This window comes from Giraffa tippelskirchi, chromosome 1, assembly GCF_054371585.1.
Source record: "Giraffa tippelskirchi isolate mGirTip1 chromosome 1, T2T-mGirTip1v1.2.pri, whole genome shotgun sequence".
NCBI lineage: Eukaryota > Metazoa > Chordata > Mammalia > Artiodactyla > Giraffidae > Giraffa > Giraffa tippelskirchi.
The window spans coordinates 206,622,017-206,635,442 of NC_137275.1; the positions used below are offsets into that span (position 1 = coordinate 206,622,017).

The 13,426-nt window shown below is 43.0% G+C and overlaps 1 protein-coding gene across 26 annotated transcripts in view; it reads right to left on the reverse strand.

The window, feature by feature from the left end:
- The window catches only part of PGAP4 (post-GPI attachment to proteins GalNAc transferase 4), a 73,583-nt gene that overhangs the window by 34,604 nt on the left and 25,553 nt on the right, over positions 1–13,426 (reverse strand). The window lies entirely within an intron of this gene.

Below are 13,426 nucleotides of genomic sequence, written 5' to 3' on the forward strand. Positions count from 1 at the left end.
ACCTCCTGGGGTCAACAGTAGCATTCTCCATAGTCACTTTTGGTTTGGTAAAGGGAAGTGGCCAGGCCCAAGAGCCAAGAGGCGAGACCAGGAAAAGGCCAAGAATGACAACCACCTGACAAAACAGAAAGAGGATGCTCAATCCGAATTTAGGAAAGGACACCCAGGGATGCCCGAGTGGGAAAGGGTCCTAAGGTAGGTATACTCAACCAGTGACTTGACCTCTCCTGGTCAGTGCTAGTTTCTCTGAGGCAGGCTGGGGTGTCCTGTAAGCTGCTTGCAAATCCAGAAGCCCCACTATTGGGACACCCTTTGAACTGCTGGCAAGATCAGGAAACACCCACTGCCCAAGCTCTCCTCCTACAACTGCTTGGGAGGTGAACCTTCAGTGATTTCTCATTGCCCAAGCTTTCAGGGCTCTTCTCCTGGCATCAGCACAAAATGCCAGCTGCCCCAGAGATCTGGTACATCCCCTGTGGGACTCCCTCCTGCTTTTAGCTCTCACTCAGAAGTCCAAAAACTCCTTTTCAGCTGAAAGGAGGAAAAAGACCGCCCCCGACACCCCAACCCACCCCAGACAGCTATGTCACTCCCTAACAGGTCAATATGGTCAGGAACTAAGGTGGCTAAGTGCCCTGGCCTGGAAACATTCTTACCTCCTGTGGGATATTCTGACTGAAGAGAGACTTACTATCTCAAACATGGGTCATTATAAATTCAAGTAGGACTCTCAGTTATATCAGAGTCCATGACATTTGGACACCTCCTATTTTGGTCTTGTGAGGGATCCATTAACAGTTTGGTCCTGGTTCCAAGTTCCCTGAACTATAAATCTTGGGTCAAATATTCTGGCATTTGCCTGCCAATAAGTCTCTCCAACTACCCCCTCAGTAGTTGGAAACAAATCCAAAATGGAATATCTAAGGAACAAAACACCCACCATGCCAAAAGATAGCCCATTAGGGTGCATCCTGCAGAACCGGAAGTTTTGTTGGGTATCACCCCATGATCCCAAAATATTTAATCTTCCTATGTTATACAGCCTGGCCCCAATATTGACTGGGAGATGAGGAAAGTTGGCCTGTCAATGGATTGCTAAATTACAATGCCGTTTTACAGTTGTACTTGTTATCCCAGAGACAAAAGAAGTAGAATGAAATTCCTTATGTCCTGTTTTTTAATAGCTTTATATCAGAACAAAGTCCTTCAAAGGGGATGTGGGCTCTCCTCCACTGAGGCAATACCAGTTCCTGACCCTCCTCCTTAGGACCTTGGCCTCTTCCCTACCTTCCTCCACTATGTAGAAAATATTCTCAATGCCAGCCCTACTAAGGAGGCCTCTGACAAAAATACTGTAAACACTCCCAACCACCTAGCCAATAATGGATGTAAGGTGCCCCCCCCAAAAGGCTCAAATAACATAAACTAGGGTGACCTACCTAGGCTTCATTCTCACAGAAGGTTAGAAAAGCCTATCCCAGGAAAAGAAAGAAGCCATTTGCAGCCTCACTCCTTCTATAACCAGAAGACAGCTTAAGGGTTTTTCCCTGGGATGGCCTGGTTTTGCTGCATCTGGATCCCTAACTGAAAGGCTGTTGCTGAGCCATGAAAGAGGCCAGGATTCTTAGCCTCTGGAAGAGAGGAATTCAATCTAGGTCTACTGATGAGGATTGATTGCTCAGAGCTTTTGTGTAAAAAAGTTTTATTAAAGTATAAAAGAGATAGAGAAAGCTTCTGACACAGACATCAGAAGGGGGCAGAAAGAGTGTCCCTTTGCTAGTCTCTAGGAGTAAGTTATATACCTATCAGCAAGCTGTTAATTAGAGAAAGGAAATGTCTCAAAATTCAGAGACTGGCACCAGGCCCCTCACCCACAACATGCATTCTGAGATAACACTGGCACAAGATGAGTCATACCAGGGCATACAACATGAAGAAACATTGACATGAATCTTGAAGAAAGGCAGGTTTCCAAGTAAACATATAGTTTCATTAACATAGATTAGGAGAACAATGTATGAGTAAAACATACTGGTTTGTTGAGTCCTTATCATTCTGAATCTTAGGCAGAACCGACTTGAAGAGTCTAGGGTAAATGCATAGTTCATTAACATAGCTTAAGAAAAACATTTCCATAAGAAAAACAAATAGGTTAGCTCAAGGTTTGAGAAAAGTTAAGTTCAGGTGGAACCAGGTGTCATCATGGCAACAAAGAATTTTAAGAGAAACTTCCTTTTAATTTTGTATGGAGAAGGGAAAAAACCTGGCACTTGTAGTTTGCGTCCTCCTGCTGCTTGAGAGAGAGATAAAAAATGTCTAACACTTGCAGCCTATTTCCTCCATTTGGAGACCTAGCCTTCCTTCCCGAGAAGGCAATGGCACCCCACTCCAGTACTCTTGCCTGGAAAATCCCACGGATGGAGGAGCCTGGTGGGCTGCAGTCCATGGGGTCAAGAAGAGTCGGACACGGCTTAGCGACTTCACTTTCACTTCTCACTTTCATGCACTGGAGAAGGAAATGGCAACCCATTCCAGTGTTCTTGCCTGGAGAATCCCAGGGACAGCGGAGCCTGGTGGGCTGCCGTCTATGGGGTCGCACAGAGTCGGACACGACTGAAGCGACTTAGCAGCAGTAGCAGTAGCAGCCTTCCTTCCTATTACCCTCTCATAACTATGGTCTAATAGCTAGGTCTCTATATGAAAACGGGCTTCCTTGGTGGCTCAGACATTAAAGAGTCTGTCTACAACGCAGGAGACCCGGTTTCAGTCCCAAGGTCGGGAAGATCCTCTGGAGAAGGGAATGGCAACCCACTTCAGTAGTCTTGTCTGGGAAATTGCATCGACAGAGAAGCCTGGTGCGTGACAGTCCATGAGGTTGCAAAGAGTCAAACACCACTGACTGAGTGAATAACACTATATGAAAAGCTGAAAAAAAAGAATGATGATCTTTTTGAATGGAATTCAGAATGCAAAGGAGTCTCTCAAGAATTGAAAAAGCTATTACTTTAGGCCCTTGCCTGGTCCTTTCAGATTTAGCTAAACCCTCTGCCCTCTAAATTAAAAAGAGAAGGGAATTAGCTTTGGAATATTAGCTCAAAGGCTGGGAAACTTTACTTGGGTGGTTGCTTGTTTCTGTAAACAATTACATCAAAATGCTAAGGGATGGCCTCCTTACTAAAGGCAGTAGCAGCTACTATAATCCCAAGAGACACAGGTATGCTCCCTGGGTTGGGAAGATCCCCTGGAGTAGGAAATGGCAACCCATTCCAGTATTCCTGCCTGGAGAATTCCATGGATGAAGAGCCCGTGGGCTACGATCCACGGGATCACAAAGAGTCTGACACGACTGAGTGACTGAGCACACACCTACACAAGCTGGAAAACAGAACAGCTGTCTCCCAGCAGCTCAATTCAAATTCAAGCTATGCTTTCAGACAACCTAGTGGCTACCATAAAAATCTGTCACATGCTAAATCCTGCCTCCATGCCATCCTGGAGCATGACTGTGTAGAAAACATAGACACAACGTATTCCAGTCACTCCAGTAGCTCAGCTGGTAAAGAATCTGCCTGCAATGCAGGAGACCCCAGTTAGATTTCTAGGTCGGGAAGATCCACTAGAGAAGGGATAGGCTACCTACTCTAGTACCCTTGGGCTTCCCTGGTGGCTCAGCTGGTAAAGAATGCCTGCAACGCAAGAGACCTGGGTTCAAGCCATGGGTTGGGAAGACCCCCTGAAGAAGGGAAAGACTACCCACTCCAGTATTCTGGCCTGGAGAATTTCATGGACTGTCTAGTCCATGGGGTCACAAAGAGTCAGACACGACTGAGTGACTTTCACTTTCTAACCTATGAAGTGAGCCTCTCCCAAACAACAAAGAATAATGGTTCACAGACAGGAGCAGTTTTATGAGGAAGGGAAAAGGGCTGGCAGGATATGCAGTGATCTCTCACACCTAAGTCACAGAAGGAAGAAGCCTACCCATGGGGACTTCTGTCCAAAAGACAGAGCTCATAGCCCTCACCCAAGCCCTAGAGCTCAGGACAGAGACTTGAAATGTTTACACAGACTCTTGGTATGCATATACCATCCTACACACACATGGGGCTATTTGGAAGGAAAGAATTACGCTTATGTGGAGAATAAGCAGGTGAAACATGGCATAAACATCTAGAGATTCCTGGAAGCAGTGCAGCTTCCAAAAAAAAGTGTCAGTGATTAACTGCCACAGGGGATGCAGAGGTAACAAAAGGAAACAACAAGCAGCTGCAACTGCCAAAAGGTGGCCCTAGAACTACTAACTTGACAATTACTCCTCATATCTAAGAGCCCAGATCCATCCAATTACTCCCCAGTCTATACAAAGGAAGAATTAGACAAAGCTCCAAAATGGGGCTTCAGTAGAGATTTAGGAGGCTATGGGTGGCCAGTTAATGAACATGGGCAGTACTCCTTTCTCCTAACTGCAGCTTGTCAAGCCATCAGAGAGACTTATCAAGAAATGCACTATGGGAGGGAAGACCTATATGATTAGTTGGGGTCATGGTAACTCCTGGCATGAAAAATACAATTAGACAGTTGAGATACACATCACCTGCACAATGAACATCCTCAAAACCAGACCCCCTAGAGACCTCTAGGAAAGGTGCATTCAGACAAGAGGGACATATCCTGGAGAACACTGGCAGATTTATTTCACTGTCATACCAAGAGTACTGGGCAATTTCAGCTCTCCTTTGGTGCTAGCACATACATTTTCTAAGTAGAAAAAGAGGCATTCCCTGCTAGAACTGAAACCACAATTCAGGTGGCTAAGGCATTACTAAAAGAAACAATCCCCAGGTTTGGGCTCCCAGGATCCTCACAGAGTGATAATGGTTCAGCCTTTGTGTCTCAAGTGACAAAGGGGATAACGAGTGCCCTGGGCATAAAATGGATCTTGCAGTCAGTCTGGAGACCCCAATCATCAGGTAAAGTAGAGAGATCCAATTAGACCTTGAAATGGGCCTTAGTGAAGCTCTACCAGGAAACTCAAGAAAATTGGATTAAATTGCTTCTGATTGCCCTGCCATTGCAGTTATCCCCAAGGGATTTAAAGTTAAGTTCATTAAAACTGGTGTATGCTAGACCCAAGACTGAGAGAAGGGACACCTTAAACCTCTTGAAATGGAACAACTCAAGCATGCCTCCCAGGTAGAAGAAATTGTGAAAATTCTCATGAAATATTGCAATCAGGTGCTGCTCACACCCACCGACCTGGCCCTTCACCCCCTGCAGCCAGGAGACGGGGTACATCTAAAAACCTGGGAAACCAGCAGCCCGAAAGATCAGCTCACTCCTAAGGGGAATGGACCTCACTTGGTGATCCCACTCTGCCCTGAAGTAGCAAGGGATCACTCCATGGGGACATCACATTCAAGTGAAGAGGGTCCCTGAGCCCCAAACTCCAGAGAAACAGCCTGCAGCAATAGACTCCTTTGACTGTGACTCTCTCTCTGACCTGAAGCTTCTCTTTCAAAAACCAACAAAAGTGTGACCAGATAGACTCAGGCCATGGCAGTGAGCCTTGGGCCATGGCAGTGAGCCTGCAGCACATCAGGGCACACTTTTGCCTACAGGCAAAAGATTTAGACATTCTTGTTTTTAGGAACATTTGACATGTGACCATTATTCTCTTGCTAATATTTGGGCCATGTATTTTAAATTGTCTGCTTTCCTTTGTCTCTAGAAGTTTAGACAAAAGGGGGTTGCTGAGGGATACGAACGTATAGGGCTGAGGCCTGGTGACATTAAAGGTGGCTGGGGAGTAGTTCTGCTCCTCTTCCCGGGGTTACCACGGACTCCACACCCAGCAGCTAGCAGTTACAGAAGAAGGACCTGCTCCCCTCAGCACACCTCAACGATTGAGATGGAGGGGGAATTTGTCACCAGCAAAGCCATTAAAAATCCCCAAGAAGGAAAAAGAGAGTCTGGGTAATTAAATAAAATCTAACCTTTTTTTTTTCCTCTTCCTTTGTGCTTAGCCTAGTTTCACAGACCGCGTGTAGAGGCCTCACACCTGGCACTTCAAACTAGAGTTCCTAGTGAGGGATGGCACCTCGGCTCTAGCTTTGCACACCCTCAATTCAAGATGGTGGTGGCAGGCCGAGTGCAGAGACGCTGAGCCCGACTCTTGAGCTCTGGAGCTGAGCAGAGTGGTTTCACTGGACAGTTGAGGAGTCTGCTCCCTTCTCTCTGTTGGGAACCTGATAAAGCAGCCCCACCCACAACCTGTGGGGGTTACGGGAAGAGTAAGCACTATAGAGCACAGGCTCAGACCCCTCCACCCTTTGATAAAAGATTTAAGTTTAAAGAAAAAAAAAATTAAGCTTTCCTTTGCTCCTGAATGGATCTCGGTCTCTTTCAAACACCGGCCAGAGGACAATTGTTGGCACCTGACTGAAAAGGGTCAGTAACAACATTTCCTGAGACCTGAGCCTACTAGTAAAAAGATGTTGGGTATGTGATCGCTTAAAAGTACTTCTCAGTTCAGTCCAGTCTCTCAGTCGTGTCCGACTCTTTGCGACCCCATGAACCGCAGCATGCAGTTACCCTTCCCCTTCATTTTCTGGGGCTCCAAAATCATTGCAGATGGTGACTGCAGCCATGAAATTAAAAGACGCTTACTCCTTGGAAAGAGTCATAACTTTCCTTCTGTGTCATTTGCATATATGGGGCGATTGATATTTCTCCCAGCAATCGTGATTCCAGCTTGTGCTTCTTCCAGCCCAGCGTTTCTCATGATGTATTCTGCGTATAAGTTAAACAAGCAGGGTGACAATATACAGCCTTGACATACCCCTTTTCCTATTTGGAACCAGTCTGTTATTCCATGTCCAGTTCTAACTGTTGCTTATTGACCTGCATACAGGTTTCTCAAGAGGCAGGTCAGATGGTCTGGTATTCCCATCTCTTGAAGAATTTTCCACAGTCTATTGTGATCCACACAGTCAAAGGCTTTGGTATAGTCAATAAAGCAGAAATAAGATGTTTTACTGGAACTCTCTTGCCTTTTCGATGATACATCGGATGTTGGCAATTTGATCTCTGGTCCCTCTGCCATTTCTAAAACCTGTTTGAACATCTGGAAGTTCACGGTTCACATATTGCTGAAGCCTGGCTTGGAGAATTTTGAGCATTACTTTACTAGCGTGTGAGATGAGTGCAGTTGTCAAGTACTTTGAGCATTCTTTGGCATTGACTTTCTTTGGGATTGGAATGAAAACCAACCTTTTCCAGTCCTGTGGCCACTGTTGAGTTTTCCAAATTTGCTGACATATTGAGTGCAGTACTTTCACAGCATCATCTTTCAGGATTTGAAATAGCTCAACTGGAATTCCATCAACTCCACTAGCTTTGTTTGTAGTGATGCTTCCTAAGGCCCACTTGACTTCACATTCCAGGATGTCTGGCTCTAGGTGAGTGAGCACACCATCATGATTATCCGGGGCGTGAAGATCTTTTTTGTACAGTTCTGTGTATTCTTGCCACCTCTTCTTAATATCTTCTGCTTCTGTTATGTCCATACCATTTCTGTCCTTTATTCATCCCCTCTTTGCATGAAATGTTCCCTTGGTATCTCTAATTTTTCTTGAAGAGATCTCTAGTCTTTCCCATTCTATTGTTTTCCTCTATTTCTTTGCAGTGATCACTGAGGAAGGCTTTCTTATCTCTCCTTGCTATTCTTTGGAACTCTGCATTCAAATGGGTATATCTTTCCTTTTCTCCTTTGCTTTTCACTTCTCTTCTTTTCACAGCTATTTGTAAGCCCTCCTCAGACAGCCATTTTGCCTTTTTGCATTTCTTTTTCTTGGGGATGGTCTTGCTCCCTGTCTTCTTTACTGAATACTATAATAGAACAGATAAGTGGCAAGGATTTACTCTATAGCACTGCAAATTGCATACAGTGGGAATTACACACAGTACCTTGTGATAATCTATAATGGAAAATTAGCTGAAAAAAAAATCACTGAATCACTTAGCTACACACCTTTTGCTAACTCAATATTGTAAATCAACTATACTTCAATTTTTTAAAAAAGTGCTTCTACTTGATGTGGCACATTGACTCTTAAAGGAGAACCCATGGCAATTTCTTTGGTTGCTTTGAGTAGGAGGGCAATAGAGGAAACTGCTCATAAACAAAGAGGGAGTTCTCTAGCAACAGAGTCTAGCTGGCCATAGTACCCAATTGGTCTTCCATGGTCCTCATATTAATGGACTAGGATGCCCAAGGCATTTCCTTCTCATTCACAGACAAAAAGTGAAGGAAAGAGAACAACTGAAATATCTTAAGGTGGTTGTTGTCTAGTTGCTAAGTTGTGTCTGACTCTTACGATCCCATGGACTGTAGCCCATCAGGCTCCTCTGTTCATGGGATTTCCCAGGCCAATATTGAGGTGGGTAGCCATTTCCTTCTCCAGGGGATCTTCTCCAGGGTCATAGCAAAGATCCTCTTCCAACAACACAAGAGAAGACTCTACACATGGCTATCACCAGATGGTCAATACTGAAATCAGACTGATTATATTCTTTGCAGACAGAGATGGGAGAAGCTCTATACAGTCAGTGAAAACAAGACCAGAAGCTGACTGTGGCTCAGATCATGAACTCCTTATTGCCAAATTCAGACTTAAATTGAAGAAACTAGGGAAAACCACTAGACCATACAGGTATGACCTAAATCAAATCCCTTACGAGTATACACTGGAAGTAACAAATAGATTCAAGGGACTGGATCAGATAGACAGAGTGCCTGAAGAACTAAGGATGGAGGTTCGTGACACTGTATAGGAGACAGGGATTAAGACCATCCCCAAGTAAAAGAAAGGCAAAAAGGCAAAATGATTGTCTGAGGAGGCCTTACAAACAGCTGTGAAAAGAAGAGAAGCAAAAGGAAAAGGAGAAAAGGGAAGATATACTCATTTGAATGCAGAGTTCCAAAGAATAGCAAGGAGAGATAAGAAAGCCTTCCTCAGTGATCAGTGCAAAGAAATAGAGGAAAACAATAGAATGGGAGAGACTAGAGATCTCTTCAAGAGAAGGAAATGGCAACCCACTCCAGTATTCTTGCCTAGAGAATCCCATGGACAGAGGAGCCTAGCAAACTACAGTCCATGTGGTTTCAAGAGTCGGACACAACTTATCAATGAATCTCTTCCAGAAAATTAGATACCAAGGGAACATTTCATGCAAAGAGGGGATGAATAAAGGACAGAAATGGTATGGACCTAACAGAAGCAGAAGATATTAAGAAGAGGTGGCAAGAATACACAGAAGAACTACACAAAAAAGATCTTCATGACCCAGATAACCATGATGGTGTGATTACTCACCTAGAGCCAGACATCCTGGAATGTGAAGTCAAGTGGGTCTTAGGAAGCATCACTACAAACAAAGCCAGTGGAGGTGACGGAATTCCAGTTGAGCTATTTCAAATGCTGAAATATGATGCTGTGAAAGTGCTGCACTCAATATGCCAACAAATTTGGAAAACTCAGCAGTGGCCACAGGACTGGAAAAGGTTAGTTTTCATTCCAATCTCTAAGAAAGGCAATGCCAAAGAATGCTCAAACTACTGCACAATTGCACTCATCTCACACGCTAGTAAAGTAATGCTCAAAATTCTCCAAGCCAGGCTTCAACAGTACATGAACCATGAATGTCCAGATGTTCAAGCTGGGATGTAGAAAAAGCAGAGGAGCCAGAGATCAAATTGTCAACCTCTACCGGATCATCAAAAAAGCAAGAGTTTCAGAAAAACATCTATTTCTGCTTTATTAAATATGCCAAAGCCTTTGACTGTGGGGATCACAACAAACTGTGGAAAATTCTTCAAGAGCTGGGAATACCAGACTACCTGACCTGACTCCTGAGAAAGTCAAGAAGCAACAGTTAGAACTGGACATGGAACAACAAACTGGTTCCTACTTGGGAAAGAAGTACGTCAAGGCTGTATGTTGCCATCCTGCTTATTTAACTTATGTGCAGAATACATCATGAGAAATGTTGGACTGGATGAAGCACAAGCTGGAATCAAGATTGCCAGGAGAAATACCAATAACCTCAGATATGCAGCTGACACAGAACTTATGGCAGAAAGTGAAGAAGAACTAAAGAGCCTCTTGATGAAAGTGCAAGAGGAGAGTGAAAAAGTTGGCTTAAAACTCAACATTCAGAAAACTAAGATCATGGCTTCCGGTCCCATCACTTCATGCAAATAGACGGGGTATCAGTGGAAACAGTGGCAGACTTTATTTTTTTTTTTGAAGGGGGGGGCTCCAAAATCACTGCAGATGGTGACTGCAGCCATGAAATTAAAAGACGCTTCCTCCTTGGAAGAAAAGTTATGACCAACCTAGACAGCTTATTAAAAAGCAGAAACATTATTTTGCCAACTTATTGGTACTTATTGTCTAGTCAAAGCTATGGTTTTTCCAGTGGTCATGTATGGATGTGAGAGTTGGACTATAAAGAAAGCTGAGAACTGCAGAACTGATGTTTTTGAACTGTGGTGTTGCAGAAGACTACTGGACTGCAAGAAGATCCAACCAGTCCATTCTAAAGGAAATCAGTCCTGAATATTCATTGGAAGGACTGATGTTGAAGCTGAAACACCAATACTTTGGCCACCTGATGCGAAGAACTGACTCATCTGAAAAGACTCTGATGCTGGGAAAGATTGAAGGCAGGAGGAGAAGGGGACGACAGAGGATGAGATGGTTGGATGGCATCACTGACTCAATGGATATGAGTTTGAGTAAACTCTGGGAGTTGGTGATGGACAGGGAGGCCTGGCATGCTGCAGTCCATGGGGTCGCAGCGTCGGACACGACTGAGCAACTGAACTGAACTGAACTGAACTTGATTAGGAAGAACTAACACTGTGAATCTGAATAGTCAGACCACTTATTATGCTCGCCTGACTTTTGAACAGTAGAGCATAGCTAGTTACTCATAGATGTAACTAATTTAGTAATAGTTTTCTATTCAGTCTCAGTCTCCTTAGTCTTTGGCCTCTAAAGAAACCTCCAAAGGGCTGTCCCAGTGAGTTTTTAAAAATATAAACCAAATCAGGGTTTTCTCCAGCTTAAAACACTCCACCAGGCCAAAGTGTCATTTGCGTGACATTTAAGGTCATTCATAACCTGGCCTCTGCCAATAATTCCTGCACAGGCAGGATTATTTCTCTGGAAAATGAGCTCGTTGTGAGCATGGAGCTATCTCTCACACACCAGTTACTTATAATGGATGTTTTTGAAATGAGTGAATGAATAGGCAAATGAAAGAATCCTTTATAAGTACGTCTGGACACTACCTTTGTGTATTGCCCTTTCAGGTAGCCTTGATCAGGTGGGCACTGTAGTTGATTTTTGATATCTGTAAGCAATAGTTGCTTAAAGAAATACAACATGGTATTTTTGCTGCAAGTCTGATTTTAAATTGTGCTTATTTTTACTATCTGATGTTCTTGTAGGTTCAGTATAACAGTTCAGACGATAAGTAATTTTCCTGCAATGCTGGAGACCCAGGTTGGATTGCTGGGTCAGGAGGATCCCCTGGGGTACAGAACGGCAACCCACTCCAGTATTCTTACCTGGAGAATTCCATCGACAGAGGACCCTGGTGGCTTACAGTCCATGGAGTTGCAAAGAGTCAGACACGACTGAGTGACTAACACTTTCACTGTTTTTCAGAGTTCACAAGTCGTAATTTTTTCAAATTTTTAGGGGGATGTCAAATTAAGGCTTTGATTGGCATATATTTTTTTACATTGTGTTTAAACATGACATACATGTCATAACATTTTTAAAACCTGAGATTGTTATCCTCTGCTGTTGATGTAAGTAGTTACTGATAATGAGTCATCTATTTTTTAATTTTGGAGGGGATGGCTTTGGTGCTTAGAAATAATTACCTACAGTTACATGGATTGAAAATTAATATATGAAGTCAATATATGGTGATTTTTATTTGTTGTTTTTTTAAAGGAAGAACTTTTTATTGAAGTATACTTAATTTACAATGCAGTGCTAGTTTTATTAATGTTGAAAACTTTAAAACCTAAAACCTAATTTTAACCTATAATTTATGTGTTTTTCAATTTATAAATCTAAGTTATATATATGCAAATAAGGTTTTAAAATTTAATTTAAAATTACATTTGTACATTTCAATATATTTGACTTTTTTACATGTTTTGAATTCCTGACAGTAAACTTGACACTTTCATAAGCAAAACCTTACTGAGCATTTAAAGAACTTTTGAACATTGAATACTTTTCTGTATAGAATACCTCTCAAAATCTTGTAACACTCAGTGTAGTTTCTACATTGAGTCAAATTCTTCCATAGCTTTCAATTTAAAATTATAAAACTGCCAGATTTTTCTTACTGTAAACATACTCAGACTTTCCTGAATTAAAGTATTAATACTATCTGCTTATTTTCTCTGTACTTAATTATAAATCTTCCCAGAGCTGAAAAGCTGCTTACCTAAATAAGGAGAGCTATTCTGCCCTCTCAGGGAAGCTGAAGGTGCTGGGTCAAAAATTCAGAAATAGGAATCAGAAGCATATCACAGTTTGAGGACTCAAAACTTGTGACAGTCACAATGCCACTCATTTTACTGGGGACTCTCATGACCAACCTAGACAGCATATTAAAAAGCAGAGGCATTACTTTGTCCACAAAGGCCAGTATAGTCAAGGCTATGGTTTTTCCAGTGGTCATCTATGGATGTGAGAGTTGGACTTTAAAGAAAGCTGAGCACCGAAGAATTGATGCTTTTGAACTGTGGTATTGGAGAAGACTTTTGAGAGTCCTCTGGACTGCAAGGAGATCTAACCAGTCCATCCTAAAGGAGATCAGTCCTGGGCGTTCATTGGTAGGACTGATGTTGAAGCTGAAACTCCAATACTTTGGCCACCTGATGTGAAGAGCTGACTCATTGGAAAGGACCCCGATGCTGCGAAGGATTGAGGGTAGGAGGAGAAGGGGATGACAGAGGATGAGATGGCTGGATGGCATCATTGACTCGATGGACATGGATTTGGGTGGACTCTGGGAGTTGGTGATGGACAGGGAGCCCTGGCGTCCTGCAGTTCACGGGGTCGCAAAGAGTCGGACACGACTGAGCGACTGAACTGAACTCATGTCCATGCCTCTTAACAACATTTGGTGGCCTGATTTATTTTTGTAACTAACTTCCATCACCCTGATCGTATTAAGCTGCTGCTGCAGTGATTGGAATTTATAATCCTATTTTTGTCTTTTTTTTCCTCTCACATTTTTGTTGAGCTCTTGCCAACAACTAAAAATGTTATACTTGATTGCTATATTTTCTATCTTAAAGTTATTTTACAAAGAACTCATGCTCATTGTGAAA